Below are 14,545 nucleotides of genomic sequence, written 5' to 3' on the forward strand. Positions count from 1 at the left end.
AAACAAGCAGTGGGCCACATTGGGCCTACAAGTCACAGTTTACCAACTCCTGCTCTAAATTGTTTGGAGGTACATACACACATGCATCACTATAAAGAAAAGCAAAGAAATTATTACATTAAAATCGAAGTTATGGTTACCACTGAGAGAGGCAGGAGTTACAATTGACTAGTTACAATTGACTCGGGATACATGGGGAAAGTCTAGGGAGACAGTAATATTTTATTTCTTGACTTTAGTGGTTATTATTATTGTATTGTATTGTGTTATATATTAGATTGTATATTGTTAGTATATTGTATTATTTGTATTATATTGCATTATTTGTATTGTATCACCATACAAATATGTGCTAATATATATATATATATTATACCCTTTCTGTATACTATATTTTACAATAACATTTTTTTTTCATTTAAAAATGTATAGGAACTACTGAAGACCACGCACCTAGAGCCTGTGCTCCGCAACAAGAGAAGCCACCGCAATGAGAAGCCCACGCACCACAACAAAGAGTAGCCCCCGCTCACCGCAATTAGAGAAAAGCCAGCACGCAACAATGAAGATCCGACGCAGCCAAAAAAAAAATAAATGTAAGGAATTGACTGGAAAGAAAAATGACCCTAGCAATACAAAGATAGAAAAAAGAATTCCTCACATACCATCCTTTGGTACATTTAAAAAGTCCTATAGCTTATTACTCCTTTTCACATGGGCTCACAAGATTCTCATTTAAAATTTGCAAGGGAAAAGATTTACAAGCAGCTTATGCAGCTCAATAACAAAAAAACAAACAACCCAATCCAAAAATGGGCAGAGGACTTAAATAGACATTTCTCCAAAGAAGATATACAGATTGCCAACAGACACATGAAAGAATGCTCAACATCATTAATCATTAGGGAAATGCAAATCAAAACTACAATGAGATATCATCTCACACCGGTCAGAATGGCCATCATCAGAAAATCTGCAAACAATAAATGCTGGAGAGGGTGTGGAGAAAAGGGAACACTCTTGCACTGTTGGTCAGAATGTAAATTGATACAGCCACTATGGAGAACAGTATGGAGGTTCCTTAAAATACTAAAAATAGAACTACCATATGACCCAGAAATCCCACTACTGGGCATATACCCTGAGAAAACCATAATTCAAAAAGAGTCATGTACCAAAATGTTCATTGCAGCTCTATTTACAATAGCCAGGACATGGAAGCAACCTAAATGTCCATCATCGGATGAATGGATAAAGAAGATGTGGCACATATATACAATGGAATATTACTCAGCCATAAAAAGAAACGAAATGGAGGTATTTGTAGTGAGGTGGATGGAGTTAGAGTCTGTCATACAGAGTGAAGTAAGTCAGAAAGAGAAAAACAAATACAGTATGCTAACACATATATATGGAATCTAAGGGGGGAAAAAAAAGGACATGAAGAACCTAGTGGCAAGATGGGAATAAAGACACAGACCTACTAGAGAATGGACTTGAGGATATGGGGAGGGGGAAGGGTAAGATGTGACAAAGTGAGAGAGTGGCATGGACATATATACACTACCAAACGTAAAATCTATAGCTAGTGGGAAGCAACCGCATAGCACAGGGAGATCAGCTCTGTGCTTTGTGACCACCTAGAGGGGTGGGATAGGGAGGGTGGGAGGGAGGGAGATGCAAGAGGGAAGAGATATGGGAACATATGTATATGTATAACTGATTCACTTTGTTATAAAGCAGAAACTAACACACCATTGTAAAGCAATTATACTCCCATAAAGATGTTAAAAAAAAATTGCAAGGAAAAAAAAGAGATACAAGCAAGCAATTGAGAGTGAAAGGACACTAACTCAAACACATTTTTCTTGTGAGGCCATCTCTTAGAGTCTCTGTGAAAGACTAACTTTGGGGTTAGCTGCACCTCAGTTTAAATCTGGGCCCTGCCACTTACTAACTAGAGGAACTTGGGCAAAGGTACTTAAACCTACTGAGCTTTAGTTTCCACATTTGCAAAATAGGGCTAGTAATACCTATTTTTAGAATTTCTGAATTGATGATAATGATAGAAATATAATTGATAAATAGATGACAGATATCCTAGCATAGTGCTTATATGTTTTTTCTGAATCAGTGCACTTCTGAGAACTCTCTTTCCCCAGTCATTTATTCCTTTATCAGAGCTATTAAATTAAATTCTACCAACATTTCCTGAACATATGTTATGTACCTACCAGGCAATGGGCTCAAATTTGGTAAGATCCCAAAATCATTGCCCTTGAGAAACTCACAACCTAGCAGAGGAGCCCAATGTGTTCAAGATCCACTCTGGGACCTCTGAAAGAAAGACGTTACAGGTTGGAGTCCCTGGAAATCAGAGTCAGAGATTAGCATGCAGGAGATACAATATTATGAGTACTTTTGAGATCAACAACTACGGAAAGGGAGGAAAGGACACAGGATTGGGCAGAGAGAGAACTGAGCTGTGATACAGCATCAACAGAGGCCTCAGGTAATCGTACAGGGAGTTCTGAAACTGGAATGATCCTTCAGAGTTGTCTTGAGCTGGGGTAAGGTGGCTAAGCCTTTATATCCCTGTATTTATCACTCATTGGAGGCATAACTATTTTCCCTAGCTCTGGAAAGGGAACATGACATTAGACAAGGCAGCTGTTTACAAATGAGGACATTCCTGATGCAAGTTGAAAGATGAGGGCCATATTCCAATTGTCACTCCAGCACTCCCAGTGAGGGAAGAAATTCATTCATTCCTGTAGGGAGATTAGGAAGCTCCTTAAAACCACCACAGATGTGTCACTGGTTGTTGAAATATTCTTTCTGTGTGCCTGCATTTATTCTTGTCAACTGCATCAAAAGCCCCTCTTGGACTCTGCACACAGGAGGAACTCAATAAAAGTCTGTATCCCAAGAAATGCTGAGACCAGTTTTGAACTTGTTTTTTTTTTTTTTTAAAAAAAAAGGTACAACAGATGAGGCAGCTAATTTTGCATTTCTTGTTTTTCTTCTTTATTATGGTTTCTGTCCATCATTTTAAAAGTCTTTAATTAATGATACATTTTTTGGACTTCTGCCCCCAATGCAGAGGACATGTTTCTGAAAATCAAAGAACTGAATAATAAATAAAGGGCCAAGCAGTAAAGTGCTCCTCAGATGAAGGAATAGAAATTCCAACCCAAAGCAGAAAATGGTACAGCTCATTGTGGTTACCAACATGGAGGGAGGGCCTTCTGCACAGATGGCTCCATCTCAATTAGTCTTCTTCATGTCAGGAGCTCTAAGCAATGCCTTGCCTGCCTACCTTGTGGCCTTAAACCCAGGGCACCTTAAAAAGCAGCTGGCTTGGATACAGTACAATGATTCAAGCACTTTTATGGTTTAAACAAGGTTCTGTTTTCCACCCACCTAGATCCATAAAGTAGCTTTTCAGCCCTTTAGCTTCTGAGAATCAGAGGAACCTGGAGGAAGGGAAAACTCAGTCGAGGGGCTCAACAAATTTGATTCAGTTCCCCAAACACTACCTGAGAACCTACTCTGTGCAAGGCCCTGGGTTGGGCCCTGGGCAAACTGATAAATCATACATATTCCCTGTCCACTAGAAGTTTCTAATATAGTGTGGTAGAGCTTCAGAAAAGCAGGCAATTGTAATACTGGTTGGAGGGAGGGGGTGACACTCTATCAAGAATGGTGATAAGAAGTATTTCTATTCAAGAGATAGAATTTCTAGGATGTGAGCCCAGTAAGGAAGATATTTACACGGACTAAGTGAGAATCAATGAAGACCTAAGTACTTATGGAAATATAACCCATTCTTTGCCCACCTAGCTGTGATCCCTAACATATGTCTTCCTCTACCTGAAGCAGAGACATCTTTTATCTAATTTGAACAAAGGTTCTAAGTCGTGCTCTTAAAGAAAATCTCACAGAAGTCATATATAGATTTTCTGGCTGGTCTGAACATTTAATGCTGTGAGGAGGGAGGAGAAGAAAGATGGGGAGTCAGTGGTGGTAAGTGGGGCTAGGGAGATAGTTGATCAGGAGTTGGATTTTGAAGGGCATTGTGATATACAGAGCTACTGTATAATATAATATACAGACAACTATCAAAGTGTTTTGAGAATGGAAATGACATGCTCATATTTTTTCTTTGTAATTAGACTTTTTATTTTGAGGTAATTATGAATTCACATGGAATTATAAGAAATAATACAGAAAGATTCTTTGTACCCTTTACCCAGTTTCCCCAATAATGACATCTTGCAAAACTATAATACTTCACAAATAAGACATTGACTTTGATATTGTCAAGATAAAGAACATTTCCTCAACGATCCCTCATTTTGCCCTTTTATGAAAGCACCCACTTCCCTCTGGCCACCACTAATATGTTCTCCATTTCTATAATTTTATATTTTCAAGAATGTTATATAATGGAAGTATACATTATATAATCTTTGGGGATTGGCTTTTTGAACAGCATAATTCTTTGAAGATTCATCCAGGTTTTTTCAAGTATCAATTTTTTATTTTTATTGCTAAGTAGTATTCCAAAGTACGGGCATGTCACAGTTTGTTTATCGTTTCACAAGTTCATGGGTATTCGGATTGTTTACATTTTTGACTATTTTGAGTAATGCTGGTATAAACATTTGTGTACAAGTTTTTGTGTGATCATAACTTTCTATTTCTCTGAGATTAATACCCAAGAGTACAACTGCAGGATTATATGGTAGTTGCTGTTCTACAATTTTAAATTATTACCAGCAATGTATGAGTGATCCAGGTTTTTCCATCCTCACCAGTATTTGGTGGTGTCATTGTTTTTTATTTTAATCATTCTGATAGGTCTGTACTGATACCTAATGGTGATCCTATTTTGCATTTCCATAATGACTAGAGATATTAAAAATCTTTTCATGGATTTGATGTCTTTGATGAAATGTCTGTTCATATCTTTTGGTTATCTTATAATTGGATTATTTATTTCATTACTCTTGAGTTTTGGGAGTTCTTTATATGTTTAGATAAGAGACTTTTGTCTGATATGCACTTTACCAATTTTTTATCCTAGACTGTAGCTTGATTTTTCATACTCTTAATGTCTTTAGGACAGGAAAAGTTTTATAGTTTTATTCAGATGAAGTCTATTTTATTGATTTTTAAAGGAGTATTTTAGGTGTTATGTCTAAGACTATAACAAGCCCTAAGTCCAATAGATTTTCTCTTACATTATATTCTAAAAATTTTATAGTTTTACATCTTACTTTTAAGTCTTTGAACCACTTTGAAATTTTTGAATAAGGTAAGAGGTTTTGGTCAAGGTTATGTTTATGCCTATTGAAGTCCAATTTTTTCCTAGCAACATGAATTGAAAAGGCTATCCTTCCTTCATTGAATTGCTTTTGCAACTCTGTGAAGAATCATTTGACTGTACTTGTGGGGGGCTACCTTCTGCATATTCAGTTCTGTTCCATTGATCTTTGTGTCTATTCCTCCTGCCAAGACTATAGTCTTGATTACTGTAGCTATATATAACTTTTGAATTTGGGTACACTGATTCCTCTCACTTTATTCTCCTTCTTCAAATCATTTTAGCTACTCTAGTTCCTTTTGCTTTCCATATAAATTTCAGAATTATCTTGTTTATATCTATAAAAAACGTTACTAGAATTTTGACAGGAATTGTGATAAACCTTAGACCAATTTGGTGAGAATTAACTTCTCTACTTTGTTGAGTCTTCTAATGCATGAACATGGTATGTCTCTACATTTATTTAAATCATCTTTGGTTTCTCTTTTTAGTATTTTGTAGTTTTAGACACATGTTTTGTTGGCTTTATACCTAAGTATTTGAATTTTTGAATGACTGTAAATGGTATTGTATTTTTAATTTCAGTGTCTATGTGCTCATTGCTAATATATAGGAATACAATTGCTTTTTTAAATATTGTGCTTGTATGCTGAGACTATGCAGAACTCACTTATTAGTTCTAAGAATTTTTGTAGAGTCTCTGGAATTTTCTATATAGCCAATTATGACATCTGCAATAAGGACAGTTTTATATCTTTCTTTCCAATCTGTATACCTTTTTTTTTTGCCTTACCTCACTGGTTAGAATTTCCAGCACTATATTGAATAAGAGTGGGAAGAGCAGACATCCTTGCTTCATTCCCTATTACATGGGAAAACATTGCCTTTCACTATTAATTGTAACGTTAGCTGTAGATTTTTTTGTAGATGCTTATTACTAACTTGAGGAAGTTTTCCTCTGTTCCTACATTTCTGAGTGTTCTGATCATGAATTAGTATTAAATTGCGTCAAATGCTTTCTCTGTATCTTTTAACATAATCATGTGGATATGCTTCTTGTTCTGTTAATATGGTGGATTACAGTGTTTTTTCTAACATGAAACCATCCTTGCATTCCTGGAATAAACTTTGCATGATCTTGTAGTATAATTATTTTGTATTTTGATGAATTTTATTTGCTAATATTTTGTTAAGGATTTTTTGTCTATATTCGTGAGAGATTTTGGTCTATAGTTTTCTTCTTTGGACTGTCTTTCTCTGATTTAGTTATACAGTAATGCCATCTTCATAAAAAGAGTTGGAAAGTGTTCTCTCCTCTTCTATTATTAGGAAGAGATTACGTATAACTGGTTGATTCTTCTTTAAACATTTAGTCGAATTCCCCAGCGAAATCATCTCATTCTCAGTTTTTAAATTAAGAATTCAATTCTGAGCACTTCCTTGGCAATCCAGTGGTTAGGACTCCACTCTTCCACTGCAGTTGGCATGGTTTCAATCCCTGGTCAGGGTACTAAGACCCCGCATGCCACGTGGCATGGCCAAAAAAAAAAAAAAAATTCAAGTCCTAGGAAGTTATGGGGCATAGTGGTTGTACCAATTTACATTCCCACCAACAGTGCAGGAGGGTTCCCTTTTCTCCACACCCTCTCCAGCATTTATTGTTTGTAGACTTTTTGATAATGGCCATTCTGACTGATGTGATGTGATACCTCATTGTAGTTTTGATTTGCATTTCTCTAGTAATTAGCGATGTTGAACAAATTTTCATGGGCTTTTGGGAGATCTGTATGCCTTCTTTGAAGAAATGTCGATTTAGATCTTCTGCCAATTTTTTGATTGTGTGTTTTTTTTTTAATATTGAGCTGCATGAGCTGTTTATATAATTTCAGATTAATCCCTTGCTGGTCGCCTCAGCTGCAAATATTTTCTTCATTTCTGTAGGTTATCTTTTTGGTTTGCTTATGGCTTCCTTTGCTGGGCAAAAGCTGTAAAGTTTCATTAGGTCCCAGTTGTTTATTTTTGTTTTTATTTTCATTAATCCAGGAGGTGGATCCAAAAAGATATTGCTATGATTTATGTCAAAGAGTGTTCTGGCTATGTTTTCTTCTAAGAGTTTTATAGTATGCAGTCTTACATTTAGGTCTGTAATCCATTTTGAGTTTATTTTTGTGTATGGTGTTAGAGAGTGTTCTAATTTTGTTCTTTTACATGTAGTTGTCCAGTTTGCCCAGCACCATTTATTGAAGAGACTATTCTCCATTGTAGAGCCTTGTCTCCTTTTTCTTAGGTTAATTGACCATGGGTGCATGGACTTTCTGTCCTGTTCCATTGATCTATATTTCTGTTTTTGTGCCAGTACTATAGTGTTTTCATGACTATAGCTTTATAGTATAGTCTGAAGTCAGGGAGCCTGATTCTTCCAGCTCCATTCTTCTTTCTCAGAATTGCTTTGGCTATTTGAGGTCTTTAGTATTTCCATACAAATTTTAAATTTTTTTTGTTCTAGTTCTGTGAAAAATGCCATTGGTAATTTGATAGGGATTGCATTGAATCTGTAGATTCCCTTGGGTAGTATAGTCATTTTGATAGTTTTGAATCTTCCAATCCAAGAACATGGTATATCTTTCCATCTGTTTGTGTCATCTTCTATTTCTTTCATCAGCATCTTATAGTTTTTAGAGTACAGGTTTTTGCTTTCTTAGGTTTATTCCTAAGTATTTTATTCTTTTTGATGTGATAGTAAATGGGATTGTTTCCTTAATTTTTCTGATTTTTCATTGTTAGTGTATAGGAATGCAAAAGATTGCTGTGTATTAATTTTGTATCCTGCAAAGTTACCAAATTCATTGATGAGCTCTAGTAGTTTTCTGGTAGTATCTTTAGGATTTTCTATGTATAGCATCATGTCATCTGCAAACAGTGACAGTTTTACTTCTTCTTTTCCAATTTGGATTCCTTTTATTTCTTTTACTTCTCTGATTGCCATGGCTAGGACTTCCAAAACTATGTTGAATAAAAGTGGTGAGAGTGGACATCCTTGTCTTGTTCCTGATCTTAGAGGTAATGTTTTCAGTTTTTCACCACTGAGTATGATGTTAGCTGTGGGTTTGTCATATATGGCCTTAAATTATGTTGATGTAGCTTCCCTCAATCCCCACTTTATGGAGAGTTAAATGGGTGTTGAATTTTGTCAAAAGATTTTTCTGCATCTGTTGAGATGACCATATGGTTATTATTCTTCAGTTTCTTAGTGTGGTGTATCACTGATTGATTTGTGTATACTGAAAAATCCTTGCATCTCTGGGATAAATCCCAGTTGATCATGGTGTATGATCCTTGTAATGTAATGTTAGATTTTGTTTGCTTGTATTTTTTTTGAGGATTTTTGCCTTTATGTTCATCAGTGATATTGGGCTGTAATTTTTTTTTTTTTTTTTGGTATCTTTGTCTGGTTTTGGTATCAGGGAGATAGCGGTCTCATAGAATGAGTTTGGGAGTGTTCCCTCCTCTCCAATTTTCTGAAAGAGTTTCAACAGGATAGGTGTTAACTCTTCTTTAAATGTTTGATAGAATTCACCTGTGAAGCCATCTGGTCCTGGACTTTTATTTATTGGAAGTTTTTTAATCACAGTCAATTTCAGTACTTGAGATGTGTCTGTTCATATTATCTATTTCTTCCTGGTTCAGTCTTGGAAAGTTGTACCTTTCTTAGAATTTGTTCATTTCTTCTACATTGTCCATTTTTTTGTTCATATAGTTCCTTATAGCAGTCTCTAATGATCCTTTGTATTTCTGTGTTGTCACTTGAACCTTCTCCTTTTTCTTTTCTTATTTTGTTAATTTGAGCTCTCTCCCTTTTTTCCTTGATGAGTATGCCTAAAGATTTACCAATTTTGTTTATCTTTTCAAAGAACCAGGTTTTCGTTTCATTGATCTTCACTATTGCTTTCTTCACCTCTATTTCATTTTATTTCTGCTGTGATCTTTATGATTTCTTGCCCCTCTACTAACTTTGGGTTTTGTTTGTTCTTCTTTGTCTAGTTGCTTTAGGTGTATAGTTAGGTTGTTGGAGATTTTTTTTTTGTTTCCTGAGGTAAGATTGTATTGCTATAAACTTCCCTCTTAGAACTGTTTTTGCTGTGTCCCATAGAGTTTGGATTGTCGTGCTTTCATTTTCATTGGTCTCTAGGTATTTTTTGACTTCCTCTTTGATTTCTTTAGTGTTCCATTGCTTGTTTAGTAACATATTGTTTAGCTTACACGTGTTTGTGTTTTTCTATTTCATTTTAATTTTCATTTAGTTCCATGTATTATTTAAGTTCCCGTGCGGCTTTCTTTTTACCCATGTATTTTGTAGTGTGTTTCTTAGTATCCAAATGTTTGCAGATTTTCCTATTATCTTTCTCTTATTGATTTCTAGTTTGATTCCATTGTTGTCAGAAAATACAATCTGTAAGATTTAAAATGTTTTAAATTTAATTAAATTTAAATAATGTTGGGTGCCCAAGATATGGTCTACCTTGTTATACATTCCTTGTGCACTTGTAAGGAATGTGTTTGCTGTTGTTATTTGGTGAAGTTTCTTATAAATATAGATTAGATCATTTTATTGGTTGATAGTGTTGTTGAATTCTTCTATATATTTGCTTATTTTCTGTCAATTGGTAAAAAAGGAGTATTGAAGCCTCCAACCAAATCTAGATTTGTCTCTTTCTCCTTTTAGTTTTATCAATTTTTGCTTCACATATTTTGCAGCTCCGTCATTTTTTGCATACATATTTGGATTGTTTTGCCTTCTTTGTGAATGGACCCTTTTAGCATTATCTAATGTCCTTTTCTGTATCTGTCAATTTTCTTTGCTCTTAGTCTACTTTATCTGATATTAATATAACCACTGTTGCTTCTTTTTTATTAATGCATTTATGATATATTTTCTCCATTCTTTTACTTTCATACCACTGCTATATTTGCAGTGAGTATCTTTTAGACAGAAAATACTCGGGTTATGTTTTTAAATTCAATCTGTGAACCTTTATCTTTTAATTTTAAACTTTGTGTTTTGACCATTTAATTTTAATTTAATTATTTATATATAAGGGCTTATACCTGCCACTTTACTTTTGGTTTTCTCTTTCTTCTTTCTGCTTTTTTTTTTTTTTGCTTCTCTGTTTTATATGTCTTGTCTTTTTTTTTTTTTTTGCATTACATGAACATATTTTACAATTCTATGTTGATTTATACATTCTTTTTTGGAGTATATCTCTGCATAGCTTTTATAGTTGTTATTTTAAGTATTACATTATGTTTGCAAAACTTATCAATCTACTGGTGTTATAATGTTACCAGTTTATTTGACCCCATTTGAAATATTGTCTTAGGGGGAGGAGAGAAGATGGTGGAAGAGTAAGACGCGGAGATCACCTTCCTTCCCACAGATACAGTAGAAATACATCTACTCGTGGAACTGCTCCTACAGAACACCCACTGAACGCTGGCAGAAAACGTCTGACCTCCAAAAAGGCAAGAAATTCCCCCCGTACTTGGGTAGGGCAAAAGAAAAAAGAAATAACAGAGACAAAAGAATAGGGACGGCACCTGCACCAGTGGGAGGGAGCTGTGAAGGAGGAAAGATTTCCACGCACTAGGAAGCCCCTTCGCGGGCAGAGACTGTGGGTGGCAGAGGGGGGAAGCTTCGGAGCCACGGAGGAGAGCGCAGCCACAGGGGTGCGGAGGGCAAAGCGGAGAGGTTCCCGCACGGAGGAGCGGTGCCTACCAGCAAGCACCAGCCCTAGAGGCTTGTCTGCTCCCCCGCTGGGGCGGGCGGGACTGGGAGCTGAGACTCGGGCTTTGGTCGGATCGCAGGGAGAAGACTGGGGTTGGCGGCGTGAACACAGCCTGAAGGGGCTAGTGTGCCACAGCTAGCCGGGAGGGAGTCCGGGAAAAAGTCTGCAGCTGCTGAATAGGCAAGAGACTTTTTCTTCCCTCTTTGTTTCCTGGTGCGCAAGGAGAGGGGATTCAGAGCGCCGCCTAAACGAACTTCAGAGACGGGCGTGAGCCGCAGCTATCAGCGCGGACCCTACAGCAACAGGGGCGCAGAGGGAAAAACGGAGAGATTCCCGCACAGAGGCTCGGCGCCGAGCAGCACTCAGCAGCCCGAGAGGCTTGTCGGCTCACCCGTGGGGGGGCGGGGCTGGGAGCTGAGGCTCGGCTTCAGTCGGATCACAGGGAGAGGACTGGGGCTGGTGGCGTGAACACAGCCTGAAGGGGTTAGTGCACCGCAGCTGGCTGGGAGGGAGATCGGGAGAAAGTCTGCAGCTGCCGAAGAGGCAAGAGACTTTTTCTTGCCTCTTTGTTTCGCGGCACGCAAGGAGAGGGGATTCAGAGTGCTGCCTAAACGAGCTCTGGAGAAGGGCGCGAGCCGTGGCTATCAGCGCAGACCCCACAGCAACAGGGGCGCAGAGGAAAAAATGGAGAGACTCCCGCACAGAGGCTCGGCGCCGAGCAGCGCTCACCAGCCCGAGAGGCTTGTCTGCTCACCTGCCGGGGCGGGCGGGGCTAGGAGCTGAGGCTCGGGCTTCGGTCGGATCGCAGGGAGAGGACTGGGGCTGGCGGCGTGAACACAGCCTGAAGGGGTTAGCGCACCACAGCTGGCTGGGAGGGAGACCGTGAAAAGGTCTGCAGCTGCCGAAGAGGCAAGAGACTTTTTCTTGCCTCTTTGTTTCGCGGCGCACAAGGAGAGGGGATTCAGAGCACCGCCTAAACGAACTCCAGAGAAGGGCGCGAGCTGCGGCGATCATCGCGGACCCCAGAGACGGGAGTGAGACGCTGGGGCTGCTGCTGCTGCCTCCAAAAAGCCTGTGTGTGAGCACAGGTCACTCTCCACACCACCCCTCCCGGTAGCCTGTGCCGCCCGCCACTGCCAGGGTCCCGTGATTCGGGGACAACTTCCCCGGGAGAACGAACTGCGCGCCTCAGGCTGGTGCAACGTCACGCCGGCCTCTGACGCCGCAGGCTCGCCCCGCCTCCTCCGTACCCCTCCCTCCCCCCGCCTGAGTGAGCCAGAGCCCCCGAAGCAGCTGCTCCTTTAACCCCGTCCTGTCTGGGCGAGGAATAGACGCCCTCAGGCGACCTACACGCAGAGGCGGGTCCAAATCCAAAGCTGAACCCCAGGAGCTGTGCGAACAGGGAAGAGAAGGGGAAATCTCTCCCAGCAGCCGCAGAAGCAGTGGATTAACACTCCACAAACAACTTGATGTGCCTGCATCTGTTGAATACCTGAATAGACAACGAATCATCCCAAATTCAGGAGGTGGACTTTGGGAGCAGGATATAATTTTTCCCCTTTTCTTTTTTTTTTGTGAGTGTATATGTATATGCTTCTGGGTGAGATTTTGTCTGTATAGCTTTGCTTTACAATAGCTTTATTTTACTTCACTATATTATAGCCTCTTTCTTTCTTTCTTTCTATTTTTTCTCCCTTTTACTCTGAGCCGTGTGGACGAAAGGCTCTCAGTGCTCCAGTCAGGCATAAGGGCCGTGCCTCTGAGGTGGGAGAGCCAACTTCAGGACACTGGTCCACAAGAGACCTCCCAGCTCCACATAATACCAAACGGCAAAAATCTCTCAGAAATCTCCATCTCAACATCAAGACCCAGCTTCACTCAACGAACAGCAAGCTACAGTGCTGGACACCCTATGACAAACAACTAGCAAGACAGGAACACAGCCCCATCCATTAGCAGAGAGGCTGCCTAAAATCATAATAAGGACACAGACACCCCAAAATACACCACCAGACGTGGACGTGCCCACCAGAAAGACAAGATCCAGCCTCATCCACCAGAGCTCAGGCACTAGTTCCCTACACCAGGAAGCCTACACAACCCACTGAACTAACCTTAGCCACTGGGGACAGATACCAAAAACAACGGGAACTACGAACCTGCAGCCTGTGAAAAGGAGACCCCAAACACAGTAAGATAAGCAAAATGGGACGACAGAAAAACACACAGCAGATGAAGGAGCAGGGTCAAAACACACCAGACTTAACAAATGAAGAGGAAATAGGTAGTCTACCTGAAAAAGAATTCAGAATAATGATAGTAAGGATGATCCAAAATCTTGCAAATAGAATAGACAAAATGCAAGAAACATTTAACAAGGATGTAGAAGAACTAAAGAGGAACCAAGCAATGATGAAAAACACAATAAATGAAATTAAAAATACTCTAGATGGGATCAATAGCAGAATAACTGAGGCAGAAAAACGGATAAGTGACCTGGAAGATAAAATGGTGGAAATAACTACTGCAGAGCAGGATAAAGAAAAAAGAATGAAAAGAACTGAGGACAGTCTCAGAGACCTCTGGGACAACATTAAACGCACCAACATTCGGATTATAGGGGTCCCAGAAGAAGAAGAGAAAAAGAAAGGGACTGAGAAAATATTTGAAGAGCTTATAGTTGAAAACTTCCCTAATATGGAAAAGGAAATAGTTAATCAAGTCCTGGAAGCACAGAGAGTCCCATACAGGGTAAACCCAAGGAGAAACACGCCAAGACACATATTAATCAAACTGTCAAAAATTAAATATAAAGAAAACATATTAAAAGCAGCAAGGGAAAAACAACAAATAACACACAAGGGAATCCCCATAAGGTTAACAGCTGATCTTTCAGCAGAAACTCTGCAAGCCAGAAGGGAGTGCCAGGATATATTTAAAGTGATGAAGGAGAAAAACCTACAACCAAGATTACTCTACCCAGGAAGGATCTCATTCAGATTCGATGGAGAAATTAAAACATTTACAGACAAGCAAAAGCTGAGAGAGTTGAGCACCACCAAACCAGCTTTACAACAAATGCTAAAGAAACTTCTCTAGGCAAGAAACACAAGAGAAGGAAAACACCTACAATAACAAACCCCAAACAATTAAGAAAATGGGAATAGGAACATACATATCGATAATTACCTTGAATGTAAATGGATTAAATGCTCCCACCAAAAGACACAGGCTGGCTGAATGGATACAAAAACAAGACCCATATATATGCTGTCTACAAGAGACCCATTTCAGACCTAGAGACACATACAGACTGAAAGTGAGGGGATGGAGAAAGATATTCCATGCAAATGGAAATCAAAAGAAAGCTGGAGTAGTAATTCTCATATCAGACAAAAGAGACTTTAAAATGAAGACTATTACAAGAGACAAA

Source organism: Balaenoptera ricei, chromosome X, assembly GCF_028023285.1.
Source record: "Balaenoptera ricei isolate mBalRic1 chromosome X, mBalRic1.hap2, whole genome shotgun sequence".
Classification (NCBI taxonomy): domain Eukaryota; kingdom Metazoa; phylum Chordata; class Mammalia; order Artiodactyla; family Balaenopteridae; genus Balaenoptera; species Balaenoptera ricei.